At 39.5% G+C, this 14,890-nt stretch overlaps 2 non-coding genes and 1 pseudogene across 3 annotated transcripts in view; 1 reads left to right on the forward strand and 2 right to left on the reverse strand.

Moving 5' to 3' along the window:
- The first annotated feature begins 1,191 nt into the window (after positions 1-1,191).
- On the forward strand, positions 1,192-1,273 carry TRNAS-UGA. The gene has a single exon. It is a non-coding gene; the product is annotated as a tRNA-Ser (tRNA).
- A 7,435-nt stretch (positions 1,274-8,708) lies between these two features.
- On the reverse strand, positions 8,709-8,790 carry TRNAS-AGA. Its single transcript has one exon. It is a non-coding gene; the product is annotated as a tRNA-Ser (tRNA).
- A 4,890-nt stretch (positions 8,791-13,680) lies between these two features.
- The window catches only part of LOC105547599, a 1,605-nt pseudogene continuing 395 nt past the window's right edge, over positions 13,681-14,890 (reverse strand). Inside the window, exon 2 of the transcript XR_001007243.1 lies at positions 13,681-14,761. The product of XR_001007243.1 is annotated as a probable ribosome biogenesis protein RLP24 (transcript). The remainder of the gene's footprint in view (positions 14,762-14,890) is intronic.

Here is a 14,890-nt window from a genome sequence, read left to right on the forward strand (position 1 = left end):
CCCACACACACACGCACCACACCACTCTAGTTTCTGATTCTGAGATCTCAGTTCAAGCCCAAGAATATGCATTTCTCCTAAGTTCCCAGGTGGTGCACAGGCTGCTGGGCGAGGACAACACTTTGCGAAGACTGCACAGGGACAAAGAATTTGAAAATAAATTTGCTGTGTCAAAGGTTACAAACCGTTTTTAGCAAGTGCCGCAGAAATAAGACCAAATAATATTTGCAAGACTACAACGAAGGGAACACATTTCTTACTATTTTAGAGGGAAAAACAAATGTGGGCGCGCTTTCACTGTCAGAGACATTGCCGGCCTCGGTCACAGAGATCACTTTCCCTGGAATTCGTAGACTTTCCCCCTGACTTTTGTCTAAAAAGAAATCTGATTTAAGTTTACCCTTATTATCCCACTCTGACAATACTGTAGTATCTGAAGCAAGAATCAACCTTATTAATTTAGCTAGATTTATCCTGACATTTACGTGTTTTCATCTTTTTGCGTTTTTCTGTGCTGGACTCTCCTTAAGATTTTTGGAAACCTGTGTTCTGAGTTCTTCCTTTTCCCTGGGCTCGGGTGGCTGAAGGCTTTGGCTCTTGGGAATGGTCTCGCATCCTTCACCAGACTGACGGGAATTACATTTACCTGAAGAGTCAGAGACCTCTCTAGAGTCATCTTTTCCAGTTAGGACAGAAACGAGCCCCCTCCTCAGCTCGCACGCCCGCGCCAGTCCGGTTTTAGCCGTTCTTTCGGAAGAGTAAGTCAGTTGAATGTTATAGAAGAGGCTCCTGATTTCGATTTTAACTGTACATAAACGCAGATGACCCCCCACTCTCGTGCCTTCCCTCATTTCTCGTTGCTTCTCCCATTGACATTGAGAGGCTTGAGGTTGCTTGGACTCTCAATTCAATACTCCTTTTTGCTGGTTCGTGAGAATTAGGTGTGAACGTGGTGTCCGCGGATTTCAGCGGCTAGTGGGCAAGTTCCAGCGCCCAGGCACTTTGAGTCTTTTGTCTAGGAGTCCTGTATTGAATTGCAATCCTAGGCACTAAGTTCTGGTTATTGATGTGCTCTAAATGAGCCCTTTCATTAGTGAGCAGAGGGCTTGACGAGACTGAAGACCAACTGCTTCCGAGCGCTCCACGCATCCATTATAAGTTCATCATAGCCATCGACTAAGATGTAGGCGGGTAGTCGTGGCCGAGTGGTTAAGGCGATGGACTTGAAATCCATTGGGGTTTCCCCGCGCAGGTTCGAATCCTGCCGACTACGGTTTTACCAGGTACAGTTACCACCTTTCCTTAGGTTTCCTCAGCTAAATTAATCAAAACTTATCCAAATTCCTGTGCTCCATTTGCTGCTCTCCTAGGCAATCCTCCCACTGCATATTCAAATGATACCCTCTTTACTCAGTGAATGGAGACTACCTTATGTTGCAGTTACTTCAAAACTGGTATAAATCCCTCTGATCACAGCCAGCAAGACTTCAGCTTGTGCACTAAATAGCATCTTTGTATCCTTATAACTACTGTCAACTCAGAAGAAGTCAGGATTCACAAAAAGCTTTACAACTAACAAGTAATTTTCATTAAATACTTAGTACGTTCCAAGATATGAGTTAAGCACCAACAGCATATTTTCATCTGCATTTTACAGATGAAGAAACCACCCAATGTTACACAGTGAAATGGTATTTTAACTGAGGACTTCCAGATGGGGTTGTGAATTCAAGTTCTATAAATTCCACTGGGGGCATCCCCCAAATTATCAGGTTGTTAGCAGATTCAAAGTTAGATTTATTAGTACCCAAAAGGGATAAATAGTAAGTCCTATTTTTCAAGTACTTAACTACACATCACCATCAAGGTCTTTACATGGTTTGTAATTTGTAAACCCTCACAACATAGTCATTATACAGACTGGAAGGTCCACAGGCATATATATGTGGCCAAGGTCTCACAGTGAGACGGCAGTAAGTTGTAACTTGAGTATCTCTTGATTTTGACTCCAAGACCACGGCACCCAACAGGCGTCTCAGTCTTCTACCTGTACCGGCAATTAACACCACCACCACCACCACCACCTATCTCTAACATTCAGAGTTAGTTCACTGTTCTGACATCATTCTATTTCTGTTGGTAATGAGGCCACAAAGTGGTATGATTTTAGCCGTTGGGTTTAGCCTGGGGTGGGATATTGCTGCCCATGGGGTGTTTGACGCTTGAGTTATCTTTGATGTAGGGCATACCGCTCATCAGTCCAAGGGAGTTTGTCTGTTTTTGAGCAGGGTGTTTCTTAACAGTTTATAAAGAGCTTGCCAACACATTAGACCATTTAAGCTACTGAACACTGGAGCTTGATAGCAAAGAATACTTTTTCAACCAACAGGATTTGAATGCACAGTACAAGGCTGGTTTGAGAGAAAGTTAAAGACTATCTTGGCCTGAGAGATGGAAAGAAATTGTAGTTATGCTACATATATTAGAAGTAAGTGAGGTAAAAACAACAACGACAAAAAAAAAAGAAAGAAAGAAAAGAAAAGCAACTCTACAAAGCAAAGAAATACAAAGTTGCCCAAATTTTGCATTCGTAGTAATTAAAATCTCAGCTCTCCTGCATAAAGACCCAAGAGCAGATTATTTTTATCAGCACTTCCCACTTCAGAGGACAAAAATGTTTCCGTGGACTTCACAAATTATTGAAAGAAACAATCCGTTCAGGACAGGTGCGATGGCTCACGCCTGTAATCCCAGTACTTTGGGAGATAGAGGCGGAAGGATAGCCTGAGCCCAGGAGGTCTTCGAGACGACCCTGGGCAAAATAGCGAAAACTCTGTCTCCCTCCAAAAAACAAACAAAAACAAACAAACAAAAATTTAGCCGGCTGTGGTGGTGTGCACCTGAAGTCCCAGCTACCTGGGATCACCTGAGCCTGGGGAGGTCGAGGCTGTAGTGAGCTGTGATCCCAGAAAGTGGATTCTATTCCACCTCCTCACCCAGAGGCAGGTATATTGGGACTTGCCTGGCTTCTTGGCCTTTTGACCAAGATGGAGTGTAATATCGGGAGTTGCGGGAATTCATGGAATATATCAGGCCGAAAATTGATTTTGGTAATTTACATAGAGAACGTTTTCCCTGGGGAAACGAAAGGTAGAGAAAATTTATACATATATCCTTGAGTAGGTTCCACCGAGACTTGACCTCGGATAGTTGGATTCAGAGTCCAGAGTGCTAACCATTACACCATGGAACCCCTCTTGGTACTGTTTACCCAACAATTGCTCATGCTGGGTTAGAGGCTTTCTACTGCACGCATTTAATGTATCAAAGCAAAAATCTTTAGTTTATGCCCACTCACAACACCCTTTCAAAGAAAACCCTGGGGGATCTATTTATTTATTTTTGCCTATTACATTGATCCACGAAGTCTCCCTTCCCCCTAACCCCCAATTAACTCAGAAACTTGGTGGTCCTGAGCCTTGCTTTCTTCATTAAGAAAAATTGAGCGACTTTTATACGTATCGGAACTGGACCGAACTTCTTCTATTGTTTCTGCAATTTAATGCTTAAAAGCTAGGTTAAGTGGGCTCTTATAGTCCCCCATAAAAACGGGGAAATTAAGTCTTGGAGAACTCATGTCTTGGGAAATTAAGTCTTGGAGAACTCGTGTCTTGTCTGCAACTCTGCTCAATTTCAGACACGGGATATTTTTCTCCAAATAGATGAGTTATCAGGTTTACTGCCTCTAGGAAAACAACTTTTAATATCTTGATTCCAGGAAATTCACAAAATTATTGAAGGTTCCGTGCGATCGACTGAGAATTATTTAAATTTGGCCTTCTCTCTATCATGTAAACTAGTTGTAACAATTAAGAAAAAGAAATTACTCAAGTGAAATTAAGCATAAAGCTGCTAAACAAACATCTCTTCAAATTGAGGCTACGTGATTCACTAACCTCAATATTGTAAATTGGAGGCAAATCTGCACCCACGCATGAAGCTATAATTCTAGTCAAACCAGTTCCCTGTGTCTCCCGGGTCTCGGAGAGGTTATGATGATACAGTTTTGGGAGACTATAGACACAGCCATTTGTAGGACAGGTGGAGTCAGCTAGGTTAGGAACTAGGCTCATTTTAAAGCAGAGATTGATTGGAACATTTACTGCAGCTTCTACTCAGCATCGTCCAGAGTTTCTCATAAGATAAATTGTATTTGAATTATATTTTCATCATTTATTTTGAGGAAGGAAACATGTAAAAGTATGTCTAAATGAAAGTATTTATTTGAAGTCCCAATGGATATTCTAAAGCCTGTATAAATTGAACTCAGATTTTTTTCTCCTAGGCTTTTCTTATTGCAGTTGTTCGCTTGGAGGTAGTGTCTGGTATTTCCAAATTATAGCTGTTACATAAGTCATGCTCTATCCAGAATTTCTGGCTTCTAGGACATAAAGAGATAGAGAGGCCAGGCACGGTGGCTCACGCCTGTAATCCCAACACTTTGGGAGGCCAAGGCAGGCGGTTCCGGAGGTCAGGAGTTCGAGACCAGCCTGACCAACATGATGAAACCCCGTCTCTACTAAAAACACAAAAATTAGCTGGGCGTGGTGGCGCACGCCTGTAATCCCAGCTACTCAGGAGGCTGAGGCAGAATTGCTTGGACCCGGGAGGCGGAGGTTGCAGTGAGCCAAGATCATTCCACTGCACTCCAACCTGGGTGAGATAGTGCCGCTGCACTCCAGCCTGGGCAACAGAGTGAGACTCCACCTCAAAAAAAAAAAAAAAAAAAAAAGACATAAAAAAAAAAAAAAAAAAATCCCGGAGTTCGTGGAAGTAAAAGGAGCAGATAAAACCACAATTATAGTGTAATACTTTAGTGTAATATATCTCTCTGAAAAACTAATAAAAACGTAAATGGAAAAATAACTGCAAAGAAAAGTAATGCAGTTCATATAACATACCTATATAGAGAACAGTGCACATATCGACTTCAGGATTCAAACTTTTTTCAGACACACATCAAATTTTCTCAAATTTGACATTTTACCAGATCACAAAGCAATGCTCCAGAAACATAACAGGGTTAGATACATGCTATTATTTCACAGCAATAAAATTGTGCCAGAAATCAAAACAGGAAAATTAAAAATCATATTTATTTGCAAAATGATAAAACACTTTTAAATAATTCATGACTTAAAGAAAAAATATCCATCAAAATTAGGACCTATTTTGAAATAAATGATAATAAAAATAGTATATATCAAAATATGTAGTATGTAGCTAGAAATGCATTAAGAAATCCTTAAATACTATAGTATATAAATAAAATAAGATTAGTGATCTAAGCATGTATTACATGAAATTAGTGACCAATCAGTAATTTACTCCCAAGAGAATTATAGAGAAAGAAATAATGAGGCAAAGAGCAGATATTAATGCATTATTAATGCAAAGAGCAGACATTAATACGAAATAGAGATGATCAACAAAGTCAATAAAGTGGCCATCTTTTTATTTTTTTTTTGATTTTTATTGTGATAAAATATACAAAACATAAAAGTTACAACTTCAACCATTTGTAAGTGTACAGTTAAGTGGCATTAAGTATGTTGCATTATTGTGCAACTATCCCCACCATCTATCTCCAGAACTTTTTATATCTTCCCTATACCTGTTAACCAGTAAGTCCCCATTTCTCCTGCATTTTTAGTAACAATAATATCAGGTTTTTGGAAAGAGATTGATAAATTCAGTAAAAAATAATATGAAAGTGAAAAGGACCAAAGTAGCCTAACTCATCTTGAAAAAGGAAAGCAAAGTCAGAAGACTTACTTTACCAAACAGAAAGATAGAAAGGTAACGTAATTTTTAAAAACATGACATTGCCCAAAGATAGACAATCACTACACAGAATACAGTCTTTGAATAAATGATAAATATGTAGAAGAAAAAGAAGTGATCAGATGATTATCTACAAGCAAAAAAATTAAATTTACCTTTTTCGCATTATCCACTAAGCCAATTCCAGATTGACTGTAGATCTGAATATGAAAGTAAGCAAACAAAGCTCATAGAATACAACATCGGGAAACAGCTTTAGACTTTGACCCAAGGAAATATTTTCTAGACTTGATGCTAAAAGTGTTAGTCATAAAGGGCAATCCTTCCCATGTAGATCTTCAAGTCCTTCAGTTCTGAGAATTTTTCTTATATTTCTTGATAAAATTATCCTCCATTTTTCCTTTGTCTTGCTGGAACTCCCAGTAATCAGATGATACTGAATCTCTGGAATGGGTTGTTCAATTTTCTTTCCACTACTGTTTTCCATCTTTGATGTTTTCCTACTGTTTTTGAAGTAATTCTAAACTGTAACTTCCAAATTTTTCATTAAATGTTTTTCCTTTCCCCACTACTTTATTTCTAGGAGATCTTGTTTTATTATCATAAAAAAAAGTATCTCAAGTTTCTATTTCCAGGTGAGATGAAGTGTGTTTTACCATTTTTCTCCTATCAAATAACGCTATAAGTTATGGGCAGAATGCATGAGATAACTATTTGAAGACTCTGATAATAAAAGAGTAAATAAAAGAGTATAAGGATGGAAAAATAACCAGAATTATCCTGTGTATTCTCCCCAAATTGATTATAGATGTAATGCAATTGCTATCAAAATTCCAGTAGAATTTCTTGGAGACAGAGAAAAGCTGATTCTAAAATTTCTATGGATAGACAAAAGAATTAGAATAGCTAAATCAATTTTGAAAAAATGCAGTGAAAAATCACATTACCTGGTTTTAAGATTTCATACAAACTTCAGTAATCAAGATAGTAAGGTATTGGCAGAAATATAAACATGTATATCTACTGATCAGGACAGAGATTCCAGAAATAAACTTACACAAATATGGCTAATTGGTTTTTGACAAAGGTGCAAATAAAATAAATGAAGAAATTAAAATTGTTCAACAAAAAATATTGGGACAATAGGCTATCCATATGCAAAGGAAAGAAGGAAAGCTGAGAAAAGGAGAGAAAGAAATGAAGGAAAAAAAAACGTAAGGAAGGCCTGGAAGGAAGAAGTGGAAGGAAAAGTGGAAGGAAGAAAGAAAAGCAATCCTAACATAAATCTCACAATTTATACAAAAATTAACTAAAAATTGATCATACATGCAAATGTAAACATAAAACTATAAAATTGTTAAAAGAAAACATAACAATATCCACATGACCTTGAGTTGGGTGATGAGTTCTTAGATATGGCACTTTCCAAAAGAGAAAAAAGAAATACATTGGACTTAATCAATTTTTAACACATTTGCTCTGCAAAAGAAACCGTTAAGACACTGAAAAAAATAAAGACTGGCAGAAAATATTTGTAAGTCGTGTATCTGATAGAGGAATTGTATATAGAATATATAAACAATCCTTAAAACTCAACAATAAGAAAACAACGCAATAAAAATTGGGTAAGGGCATAAATACTTTACCAAAGAGAGTATAAGGATGGCAAATAAGCACACAAAAAGATATTTGACATCATTAGCCATTATGAAATACAACTTGTTTTTTTTTTTCACAATTGCCCCAAACTGGAAACAAATGTCACACAACACAAATGTCCTTCCATGAGTGCATAAACTGTGGTACATTCGTGCAATGGAATTCTATTCAAGAGGAAAAAGGAATGAAATTTTGATATTTGTAACAACTAGGAAAAATCTTTCATTATTATTACTATTATTATTATTTTTTGTGTGTGTGACGGAGTCTCGCTCTGTCGCCCAGGCTGGAGTGCAGTGGCGCGATCTCGGCTCACTGCAAGCTCCGCCTCCCGGGTTCACGCCATTCTCCTGCCTCAGCCTCCCGAGTAGCTGGGACTACAGGCGCCAGCCACCACGCCCGGCTAATTTTTTGTATCTTTAGTAGAGACGGGGTTTCGCCGTGTTAGCCAGGATGGTCTTGATCTCCTGACCTCGTGATCCGCCCGCCTCGGCCTCCCAAAGGGCTGGGATTACAGGCGTGAGCCACCCTTCCGGCCGACTTGGGTAAATCTTAAGGCATTATGCTAAGTAAAGGAAGCTAATCTCAAAAAGTTGCATACTGTATGATTCCATTTCTACGACATTTTCCAAAAGGCCAAAATGTACAAATGGAAAACGTATTTACGATTGTCAGCTGCTATGTGTGGGATTTGGATGAGACTATAAAGGAACAGTGCTAGGGAGGCTTATGGATTGATAGAACTGATGTGTATCCTGATATGGTAATGACTATGTGTATATACATATAAGTGCTTTTTAAAAGTCAATTTTACTTAATAATTTTAAAAAATACAGATAGCTCCCATTTGTGGCATAGACTATATACACTCCATGGTTTCTCTGAGAAACACTTTCACCAAGCTCTTGAAAGAGCTTACTTTGAGCAGGGTTTGGAGGAGAGAAAACCCGGTGAGACCCTGGAGCACTGCACATTGCCAGTGAAGGAGGATTACTGAGGTTACCAGTTCATTAAGTAAACGAACTAGCGACATTTTGACAGCAAACACATACACTGCCAGGGTAGAATTAGAGAGGGGCGAACGATGATATAAGTACTCCTGTACGTTCCGTCTTACATTAACCAGAGGGGAGAAAGATGATACAAGTGCTCCTGTACTTTTCGTATTACATTAACCTGACCCCATTTTAGGGTAAAATTTCAAACGTAGTCGGCAGGATTCGAACCTGCGCGGGGAGACCCCAATGGATTTCTAGTCCATCGCCTTAACCACTCGGCCACGACTACAGAGATGGCAACCAGACTACAGACATGACAGAACTTTGGAAGAACTAAGATGACCATATCCACCACACAAGCATCTTTATTTCGAACAAACCGGATCAATTCAACAACCAGCTCCCCTGGGGACAAATTTGCCTCCTTGCTGGAGTCCTCGAAACTGAAAACAAATTTACTCACCAAGGAGGTGGAGCCAGGCCTTAATCCTACTTTTAAACCTGGGACCTTCTGCTAGGGATGGGACCTTCTGCTAGAACTCCCAGGAGACCAGCCTCCTGGCTGAATGACACTGTTGCTTAATGGATTTCAGAGAAGGAAATGCTCCCTCGTGTGGGGAAAAGAAGGAGAGATCAGACTGTTACTGTGTCTATGCCGAAAGTAGACATAAGAGACTCCATTTTGTTCCGTATTAAGAAAAATTTTTCTGCTTTGAGATGCTGCTAATCTGTAACCCTAGCCCCAATCCTGTGCTAGCAGAGACATGTGCTGTGTTGACTCCAGGTTTAATGGATTTAGGGCTATGCAGGATGTGCTTCGTTAAAAAAGTGCTTGAAGGCAGTATACATGTTAAAAAGTCATCACCATTCTCTAATCTCAAGTACCTAGGGACACAATACACTTCGGAAGGCCGCAGGAACCTCTGCCTAGGAAAGCCAGGTATTGTCCAAGATTTTTCCCCTTGTGATAGCCTGAGATATGGCCTCGTGGGAAGGGAAAGACCTGACCGTTCCCCAGCCCGACATCCGTAAAGAGTCTGTGCTGAGGAGGATTAGTAAAAGAGGAAGGCCTCTTTGCAGTTGAGGTAAGAGGAAGGTATCTGTCTCCTGCTCGTCCCTGGGAATGGAATGTCTCAGTGTAAAACCCGATTCTATGTTCTATTTACTGAGATAGGAGAACACCGCCCTAGAACTAGAGGTAAGACGTGCTAGCGGCAATACTGCTCTTTATTGCACCGAGTTGTTTGTATACGTACTTATCAAGGCACAGCACCTTTCCTTAAACTTATTTATGACGCAGAGACCTTTGTTCACACGTTTTCCTGCTGACCCTTTCCCCACTATTACCCTATTGTCCTGCCACATCCCCCTCTCCGAGATGCTAAGATCAATAAATACTGAGGGAACTCAGAGACCAGTGCCGGCGCGGGTCCTCCGCATGCTGAGCGCCGGTCCCCTGGGCCCACTTTTCTTTCTCCATACTTTGTCTCTGTGTCTCTTTTTTTTCTCAAGTCGCTCGTCCCACCTGACGAGAAACGCCCACAGGTGTGGAGGGGCTGGCCACCCCTTCACCCTCAGCTAAGCTGAGGGAGAGAAAAACGATACAGAAAACCTCTGGATCTTATCACTTGGTGTCCCTAAGCCCCAAAATGTAAACCTAAAGTATTTATTTCATTATGTTCGGGAAATTGTTTTGCAAATGACAATGCACTTTCACTTTCCAGACGGGTTAAGAAGAAATTTGCAAGTAAAGCTGGCCCATGAGTTCTTTTCCTGTGAAATCCTAGATCCTAATAGATCCTAGTTTACTTTCTAAAAAATTGACTTCTTGGTTTAATTTTGTGAACAATGCAATGGTTGATCAAACCAAATTTAACCAATAAAGCACATTTCCAGTTCTCCTTTTTACATTTGCAACTCACCAGTTCCTTTAGCAGAATGTCCAGATGCTCTATAGAAATGAAATGAAATGAAAAAAACAAAAACAAACAAAAAACGATAAACGTGGATGCCAGATCCCAAGATGCGTAGATGTGCAGGTCCCATTTCATGGTCAGAAAAATGTTAATGGGCAAAATGAATTTGATGCATCTTGAGAAAGCTAAGTGTTTGGTTTTAATATATTATATTTAACCAGAAGTAACAAAGTGCCTTTTACATAGCATTCTATTTAATTCTTGTATCACTGAGAAAGGTTTTTTTTCCAGAAAACTAAATCTTTTTCAAGATCAAATAATTTCCTTTTATCTGTACCAAGAGAAGTTTAACTATGTCATGACTGATAAACAGAATAAATGTGGTCATGCAAAGTAAGAATGCATCACACTTACTTTCTATATATAGATCTTTATACAGAACCAGAGCATTACTTATGTGTTTTTCTACTGGCCATCTTTGGAAAATGTCCAGTCATTTGCTTTAAAAGATTGTATAATGTATTTCAAATCTTTATTTTCAGCTGGGCCCTAATGTTTTTGTATTTTTAGTACAGATGGGGTTTCACCATGTTGGCCAGGCTGGTCTCAAACCCCTGACTTCAAGTGATGCGCCCCCCTCGGCCTCTCAAAGTGCTTTGATTACAGGCATGAGCCACCATGCCCAGCCTCAACTGCACTTTTGAATACATAGTAATCCTTTGAGCTAGGGAAGAAGCAGCCCAAGTTAATGCCATCAGAGTCACAGTCCCAGATGATGAGAAAATGAGAGTCAAACCACACTTAATTGGAAAGAAATTGGATTTTTAAAAATCTACAAGCAAAACTGAATCCACTAAAAATTAGATAGCTCAAATTTCTTTTCTTTTCTTTTCTTTTTTTGAGGCGGAGTCTTGCTCTGTTGCCAGACTGGAGTGCAGTGGCGATCTCGGCTCACTGAACCTCCATCTCCTGGGTTCAAGCGATTCTTGTGCCTCAGCCTCCCGAGTAGCGCCCGCCACCATGCCCGGCTAATTTTTGTAGTTTTAGTAGAGACGGGGTTTCACTATGTTGGCCAGGACGGTCTCTATCTCCTGACCTCGTGATCCGCCCACCTGGGCCTCCCAAAGTGCTGGGATTACAGGTGTGAGCCACCACGCCCAGCCTCAAATTTCATGTTAGTAAGAATTATGTCAAATGCCTCCCTTCTGCAGCCTAGAGACCACAGAGGGAAATTCTCTGATGTAATCTGTACCCTCCCTACCTCGTCCATCACTTTAGAGAATGAGAGCCTTTCTGTGGGCTTCATAAAATACTCAGTAAAAAGCAAAAGTAGATTTGGAGGCTTATTGTCTGGTTTTCAATTCTGAAGAAGGAAGGGTGGGAGAAACGTTCCTGGTGAGAGGAAAGAGATGGAACATCCCCAGTCACAGAAGCTCCCAGTGCCAGCCAACTGCTCTGGCTCAGCAAGAGTCCCTTGAAAATCAATCTCTCTCTCTCTCTCTCTCTCTCTCTCTCTCTGTGTGTGTGTGTGTGTGTGCGCGCCCCTCTCTCTCTTTTCCTCTCCCTCTCCCTCTTTCCTATTGTCAGTTAAGAGCATCTACATTAGAAGTTTATGAGATGTTAGTTTATGAGAATATATTAGGATATCCTTCCGTGAGATGATCACCCAACCTAGATGATTCTACAAAATTGTGTTTATTAATTTTGGGAAGTAGATGGAATATTACATAACCAAACTAGCCTTTCAGACTGGCCATGATATATTAACATTTGTATTATTGCTGATTATAACTAAAGTGGCAGGAGCAAGAACCATACCTCATATGTTCAGTTAAAAGAAATTGGTGATCTAAGATAGTGAATTAAGTTCTTTTTTATTGGTGTTTTACATATCTTGGCAAAGTAGTGCTTCCAAGTCTATTCTTTTCAGGAAAACCAGTGCCCTTGGAGGGAAAGACAAGGGTCTGATAAAACACTCTCCAGAATGATGTAGATACAGTCTTCTGGTGTGGGGGTTGGGGGGCTCAGAAAGTAAGCCGTTGTCGGAGAGGATCGTGGGGACAAGAAACAATTTGACTAAACAACAGTATGAGGAAGGGATGAGGATAATGAGGCCTAAGGAAACGAAATAAACTTGAACATCAAGCAGCTGGTAGGGAACGAGTCTGAATTGTACCTATCTATATCCGGCAGCCAATGCCCCCACCCCAATCACCATGATTCTACTCTGCCTTTAATAGTATTTTATGCATATTTTATACTAGCTATAGTAGTTTACTGCCAAACCAAATATTATAGACAAATAAAACAAGAAAAAATCTCCACCTTTTGAGAGTTTGCCCACACAGAAAATCGTCTGTACTAAAAGATTTACAATTAGTATTTGGAGTGTTTGGATTCTCTCCCGTAAAAAAAAACAAACGTCTTGAAGCTATTAAGTAGAGAGAACTACTGTGTTACAGAATGGAGAATGAACAGTGAATGAAAATTGTTTACCGTCGCCAAGGTTTAATACCTTGTAAAAAGTAAAAAAGAAATCACTTATAACTCAGAAGTGTTTACCAAGTGGTTACCAAGGCAAAGAGATTTCTCCTAATTCTTAGTCTTATATATACCTCATATTCTATGTCATAAAATATATATCACTTTACATTTACTTCCAATGCTTTTCCTTCGTCCAGAAGAAAAAAATAAAGGGAATAAATTATGAGAGGGAGGGAAGAGGAAGTCTAGATTGTGAAGAAAACTGAAGGAAGACGTCTTCTGGGGACGCGAGGAGGCAGCGGCACTCAAAAGGAGTGTGGATTAATGCTCAGTATACCTGTCATGGGGGGCAGTTAAAATGCTGAGAGAGGACTGTACAAGGGACCTTAAGCGTTTCTCAAGGACACCCTCTTCATTTATCTTCATTTGAAAATTAATTTGTAAGAGAAACAAGTCAGCACCGCGGTAAATTGGCTGGAAAACATTTCAGCAGCCTGGTGCTGCTGGTAGATTTACCTCCCATCTTCTCATTCCTTAGGTTCCCTGAAGTCTCTCCAAGGAATTGAGGGCTCCATAGGCAGTGTGGTCCGTGGAAGAAACCGAGTTCTGAGAAAGCGATGCCGGCCGGGAGGAGAGAGGGGAATGGGAAGCGAGTGTGCCCCGAAACCTGCGATAAGTAACCTGGGCTTCGAGGCTCTAGGGATGCAAGAACTTTTCCCCTCAGCTCAATCTTCATTTCCGGTTTAAAACTCCTTTCTGCATTACGTTTTTGTTTTTTGTTTTTTGTTTTTTGTTTTTTTTTTTTTACTTTTTAAATGGTTTTATTTTATGTACAAATAATGAACATACGTTGTATCCATAAATTCTACTTTCCAAAAACAGGAGCTTTTTAAAAGAAAACCACATAATAACTTTTAAAAGGCACTGGGATTCCTCTGCTTCTAGATCGTTGCTGGGCTAGAAAAATAAAGTTTGTTCTACCAGGAATCACAAGTGAGAACTGAATATTCTCCAAAGTGGAAACTCTAGAGTGTAGTGTCACTCCAGGCAAAGATTATTCAGTTCTCATCCCCAACATCCACAACTACCTATCAGAAGGGTTAAACCAGGTCAAAACAGTCCAGCATAATTTAGGCTTCATCAAACAATGTCATTATGCTCTTCTAAGATGCAAACAAACCAAAACAAGAAATACTAAAATAAAAATAATATCTGACACTGCCATACAAATTGTTAGTTCCTTTTTGTATCTCCCCCTTCTATAACATTAACAAAGGGAATACTTTACTGCAAATAATATTTTATTTTATACATCACTAGCCATAAATTTTTGCCATTAGTTACCATACAAATGCTGCCTAGTGCCATTATCCAAATGCCACAACCATTTTACATCCACAATTCACTTCTATAGTTACAAGTAGAATTTTCATGATTTACTTAAGTACATCTATCAGTGAAGATTTAACACTGAGATGCAATCTAACATCTATAATATCTGATGTTATGTAGATGGCAATGTAGTAAAGATGTATTTTAATTGCTTTTCATTTAAGTGACCTTATGTAAAAAATAAAATAATTTAGCAGTTCCAAGTATCCAAAGGGCATTTCCAAATGTACGCAAAAGAAATGGTTACAGAAATTTTTAAGGAGCATCTTCCATGTCCACATCCTCTTGTAACTGCTCTACCATTTTCTCTTCCATCTGCTTCCCTTTGCCTGCAAGAGGGGCTGGGATAACATGGATGTTTTGCTTGACTTCTTTGATTTCCTGAACTTTCTGTAGCTCTTTATTTTTCTTCAATCTGTTCATTTTAAATTTAGCTTGGCGTTTCTGTTTGATCTCTTCAACTCCTGTCTCTTATACACATCTAGATGTGTATAAGAGACAGCTCTCTGTGTGTGTGTGTGTGTGTGCGCGCCCCTCTCTCTCTTTTCCTCTCCCTCTCCCTCTTTCCTATTGTCAGTTAAGAGCATCTACATTAGA

The sequence above is a fragment of the Mandrillus leucophaeus genome, unplaced genomic scaffold (genome assembly GCF_000951045.1).
Source record: "Mandrillus leucophaeus isolate KB7577 unplaced genomic scaffold, Mleu.le_1.0 Scaffold392, whole genome shotgun sequence".
In the NCBI taxonomy this organism is placed as follows: Eukaryota; Metazoa; Chordata; class Mammalia; order Primates; family Cercopithecidae; genus Mandrillus; species Mandrillus leucophaeus.